The sequence below is a fragment of the Scyliorhinus canicula genome, chromosome 2 (assembly GCF_902713615.1).
Source record: "Scyliorhinus canicula chromosome 2, sScyCan1.1, whole genome shotgun sequence".
Taxonomy (NCBI): Eukaryota; Metazoa; Chordata; class Chondrichthyes; order Carcharhiniformes; family Scyliorhinidae; genus Scyliorhinus; species Scyliorhinus canicula.
The window spans coordinates 267770590-267776589 of NC_052147.1; positions in this window are offsets into that span (position 1 = coordinate 267770590).

The following is a 6000-nucleotide window of genomic DNA, read 5'->3' on the forward strand; positions in this document are numbered from 1 at the left end:
AAGATTAGGGAACCATGGATGACGGGTGGAATTGTGAGACTAGCTAAGATGAAAAAGGAAGCATACATAAGATCGAGGCGACTCAAAACTGATGAAGCTTTGGAGGAATATCGGGAAAGTAGGACGAATCTCAAACGCGCAATAAAGAGGGCTAAAAGGGGACATGAAATATCTTTGGCTAACAGGGTTAAGGAAAATCCCAAAGCCTTTTATTCGTATATAAGGAGCAAGAGGGTAACTAGAGAAAGGATTGGCCCACTCAAAGACAAAAGAGGGAATTTATGCGTGGACTCAGAGGAAATGGGTGAGATTCTTAATGAGTACTTTGCATCGGTATTCACCAAGGAGAGGGACATGACGGATGTTGAGGCTAGGGATGGATGTTTAAATTCTCTAGGTCAAGTCGTCACACGGAAGGGGGAAGTTTTGGGTATTCTAAAAGACATTAAGGTGGACAAGTCCCCAGGACCAGATGGGATCTCTCCCAGGTTACTGAGGGAAGTGAGGATCAAAATGGCTGGGCTCTTAAAATATATCTTTGCAGCATCCTTGAGCACGGGTGAGGTCCCGGAGGACTGGAGAATTGCTAATGTTGTCCCTTTGATTAAGAAGGGTAGCAGGAATAATCCAGGGAATTATAGACCTGTGAGCTTGACGACAGTGGTAGATAAACTGTTGGAGAAGATACTGAGGGATAGGATCTATTCACATTTGGAAGAAAATAGACTTATCAGTGATAGGCAGCATGGTTTTGTGCAGGGAAGGTCATGTCTTACAAACCTAATAGAATTCTTTGAGGAAGTGACAAAGTTAATTGAGGGAAGGGCTGTAGATGTCATATATATGGACTTCAGTAAGGAGTTTGATAAAGTTTTCCATGGCAGATTGATGGAAAAAGTGAAGTCGTACGGGGTTTAGGGTGTACTAGCTAGATGGATAAAGAACTGGCTGGGCAACAGGACACAGCGAGAAGTGGTGGAAGGGAGTGTCTCAAAATGGAGAAGGGTGACTAGAGGTGTTCCACAGGGATCCGTGCTCGGACCACTGTTGTTTGTGATATACATAAATGATCTGGAGGAAGGCATAGGTGGTCTGATTAGCAAGTTTGCAGATGATACTAAGATTGGTGGAGGTGCATATAGTGAGGAGGACTGTCAGAGAATACAGCAAAATATAGATAGATTGGAGAGTTGGGCAGAGAAATGGCAACTGGAGTTCAATCCAGGCAAATGCGAGGTGATGCATTTTGGAAGATCTAATTCAAGAGCAGACTATATGTTCAATGGAAGAGTCCTGGGGAAAATTGATGTACAGGGAGATCTGGGAGTTCAGGTCCATTGTACACTGAAGGTGGCAGCATAGGTTGATAGAGTGGTCAAGAAGGCATACAGCATGCTTTCCTTCATCGGACGGGGTATTGAGTACAATAGTTGGCAGGTCATGTTACAGTTGTATAGGACTTTGGTTAGGCCACATTTGGAATACTGCGTGCAGTTCTGGTCGCCACATTACCAGAAGGATGTGGATGCTTTAGAGAGGGTGCAGAGGAGGTTCACCAGGATGTTGCCTGGTATGGAGGGTACTAGCTATGAAGAAAGGTTAAGTAGATTAGGATTGTTTTTGTTGGAAAGACGGAGGTTGAGGGGGGACCTGATTGAGGTCTACAAAATTATGAGAGGTATGGACAGGGTGGATAGCAACAAGCTTTTTCCAAGATTGGGGTGTCAATTACAAGGGGTCATGATTTCAAGGTGAGAAGGGGAAAATTTAAGGGAGATGTGCATGGAAAGTTTTTTTAAGCAGAGGGTGTTGGGTGCCTGGAACGTTTTGCCAGCGGAGGTGGTAGAGGCGGGCACGATAGCATCATTTAAGATGCATCTAGACAGATATATGAATGGGCGGGGAACAGAAGGAAGTAGACCTTGGAAAATAGGCGACAGGTTTAGATAAAGGATCTGGATCGGCGCAGGCTGGGAGGGCCGAAGGGCCTGTTCCTGTGCTGTAATTTTCTTTGTTCTTTGTACTCTCCACTTTCTTGGTGCATCTAAAGGATTACCCAACCACCACAGTCCATGTGGTGTTCGTACACCACAGTGCTGTTAAAGATGGAGTTCTGGGATTTTGATCCAGCGGCAGTGAAGGAACGGTGATATATTCCTAGTCAGGATGCTGTGTAACTTGGGGGGAATTTTGTAGCTGACGGTGTTCCCAGACATCTGCTGCCTTGTTCTTCTGGGTCATCTGTTTGACAGTCACTGTCAAAGACGTCTTGGCAAGTTGCTGCATCTTGCATATGGTACACACTATATGTCGGTGATGGAAGGAGTGAATGTTTAAGGTTGTAGATAGTGTGCCAATCAAGTGGGTTGCTTTGTTGTGGATTGTGTCAAACTTCCCAGAAGGCAGCCCACATCATCTTCTCAAGGTAATTGGCGATGGGTGATAAATGTTGGCCTTACCAGAAACATTCACGACGTGGAAATGAATAACGAGAAATTGTTTATATTTTTGAGATTTTTTCAATCAGGTTGAATAATTAAGGATTGGGCTTTTCACTTCCTGCCAGCTGTGTGAAGGTGGAAGAGGCTCAAAGATTCCAGTGGGAGACCTTCCCGCTGCCTACCTGCCCACCCCATCTGTCTGACCTTTTGCAGGGCAGTGGGGAGTAACTGGATTGTCCACCCAACTTTGGGCCTATTGAGGTCCATAAGTTACCAATTAATGGCCACTCCACTCCATCGATATTTTATTCAAGGCATGGAGAAGGCCATGTCAAGAGGATAGTCTCTCATTTGCAGATCCTCTGTATCCATCAGAAGCACACGCCCCCACCCACCTGCGTGGTTATATTTCCCCTTTTACCTTCTCCCCATGCCACTCAAACTGGCTACCCCCCCCCCCCCCCCCAACCCCTCCCCCATCCCAGACTGGCAGGGCATCCAGACACCCTGGATGTACCACTGAGTCCATGTTGCACTTCAGTGGGATTGCCTCTAGCCCCAGCAGTGCCCACTAACACTCCCTGGAGCTGCTAGGACTACAGAGGTCATCTATACGGTGAGACCTCCTCTTGAGATAGGGGCAGAAATCACTCCTTAAAGCAATTAATGGTGCCCCCAGTATCAGATTGATGTGGGGCCAGGGTAGCGGGTAGGCTCCTCTCTGACTTTTTAGCACTTCCAATGGGGCTGGAGTTTTACGGGGTGCTGCAATCCCCTTTGTGCTAGGTAGCACTCCAACCAGTGGAGAGTTTCCCCCCTGATTCCCATTGACTTCAATTTTTCCAGGGCTTCTTGATGCCACACACAGTCAAATGAGGAGAGACTGAGTAGACTGGGACGATACTCATTGGAATTTAGAAGAATGAGGGGGATCTTTTAGAAACTTATAAAATTCTGAAGGGAATAGATAAGATGGAAGCAGGGAGATTGTTTCCATTGGCAGGTGAAACCAGAACTAGGGGGCATAGCCTCAAAAGAAGGGGGAGCAGATTTAGGACTGAATTGAGGAGGAACTTCTTCACTCAAAAGGTTGTGAATCTGTGGAATTCCCTGTCCAGTGAAGCAGTTGAGGCTACCTCATTAAATGTTTTTAAGGCAAAGAGAGATTTTTGAACAGTAAAGGAATAAAGGGTTATGGTGAGTAGGCGGGTAAGCGGAGCTGAGTCCACAAAAAGATCAGACATGATCTAATTGAATGGCGGAGCAGACTCACGGGGTCAAATGGCTTAATCCTGCTGCTAGTTCATATATTCGTAGATGCTGCCGTGATGTCAAGTACAGTCACTCTCACGTTCAGTTCTTTGTCCGTGCTTGGACTAAGGCTGTAATGAGGTCAGGAACTGAGTGACGCTGGCAGAACCTAAAATGAATGTCAGTCAGCAGGTTGGGGAAGTGCACTTTTGAAGACCCCTTCCATCACTTTTAGTGATGATCGATGGGGCGGAGGTGGGGGGTGGGGTGAGTAATTTGCTGGATTGGATTTGCCGTGATTCCCGTGGACAGGACATACCTGGACAATATTCTACTCTGCCGGGTACATACGAGGTGTTGCAGATGTACTGGACCAGCTTGCCAAGGCACACACTCATTCTGGAGCACAAGTCTTCAGTATTATTGCTGAAATATTTTCAGCCTTTACAGTACCCGGCGCCTTCAGCCATTACTTAATATCTTGTACAGTGAATCAAATTGGCTGAGGACTGGGATCCATGATGCTGGGGATCCGAGGAGGAGGCTGAGATTGGTCATCCAGCGGAACATTTGGCTGAAGTTTGTTGCAAAAGTTTCTACATTGTCTATTGCACTCCTCTATCATTGAGGATGCGAATAATTAAGTAGCCTTGTCATCCAGTGAGTTATTTAATTATCTGCAACCACACAACTAAATGTGGCAGGACTGCAGAGCTTGGGTCTGATCGATTGGTTTTGGATCACCTTATCCCTCTCTATCACATTCTTTTTGCTGTTTGGAATTCACGTATTCCTCTGTTTTGCAGCTTCATCAGACTGATACTTCAATTCAGGTATGCCCTTGGTACTGCTCCTAATATATTCTCAGGCACATCTTCAATACCACCCAAATAACAGGAACGGAGAAGCAGGTCTCAGTTTGGACTCCCAAGCAAAGGATGAGATCTGTGAAATTATAACAATGCATATATGTCATGTTACGAAGTTTCAGAACCTTGGTGTCAATAGGTTCTGTTGGGTGTACATAACCAAAAATTTACATTGATTGAAGCCTCTGATCTGAACAGAATGTATGATGATAAAGTCATGGAGCCATGTGAAACAGTCAGATATTCAATATAGTCTGTCAGGGTGTCATGTTAATTCAGTGACACAGCTGACCTTCATCCATTTTATGCTGATTCGCAAAACCCTGATGGAAACACAGACCATGACGGTATAAAGCAAATGAGGTCGCTGCCTCATCCATAGTGGTACGACACCCTGGGCTAGTGCATGGTCAATTCCAGTCCCACAGATCCCGGCATCCCAACATAATTGAATTGACCAATAATTCATATAAAATTCGCAGAATCTTTGGCCCTTAGCTGCCTAATAATTTACAGTCACCAGGTTTGTAAGTTGATACACAATTAACATTTATTTATAATAGAAATAGAAATAAAATATGCAGTGATCATAATGGAGTAATGGCCAGCTAATGTTCCCCTTTTGACCATCCCACCCTCTACCCACACACACACAAAGACAGGCAGACACAGAGGACTAGGTGGGTGTGGAAATAATAAGGATTGAGACAAAAGAAATAAAGACGAGAGTCTTTGCTTCAGCTGAGGATTTCTTCAGTGCACCCTTTTCCCAGTGTGTGAAGTTTAAAGCTCTAATGATGCAGCCCACCCTGGCTTCTCTGCAGCATTTAAAAAAAACTGAACTCGTACCTTTCCTGTAGTGATATGGGATGGAATTCTCCCGTACCCGGCGGGGCGTGGGTCTTGGCGGGACAGAGCGGCGTGAACCATTCTGGCGTCGGCCCGCCCCAAAGGTGCAGAATCCTCCGCACCTTTAGGGGCTAGGTCATCTAATGGCACAGGCCATCCCGCATATCGGTGGGCCCCGATCATGGGCCAGGCCACCGTGGGGGCACGCCCCGGGGCCAGATAGCCCCGCGCTCCTCCCCCCCCAGGACTCCGGAGCCCACCCGCGCTGCCAGAACCCGCCGGTAAGGGACCTAGTCTAATTTATGCTGGCGGGACTGGCAAAGAACCAGCGGGACTTCGGCCCATCGCGGCCCGGAGAATCGCCGGGGGGCCGTAGCGAGTGGCCGCCGACCTGCGCGGCGCGATTCCTGCCCCCGCCCCCACGGAATTCACGCCGCCCACCCAGCGATTCTCCGACCGGGCGGGGGGGTCGGAGAATCCCATCCATTGGCTTTGTTTCTTCGGGCTTTGCTCTCTGGGCCTTTTTTCAAGAATCACACATTTCCGGGCTTATTTGAGAGAAAGAGTTGACCGGATCATGAAATGAAAAA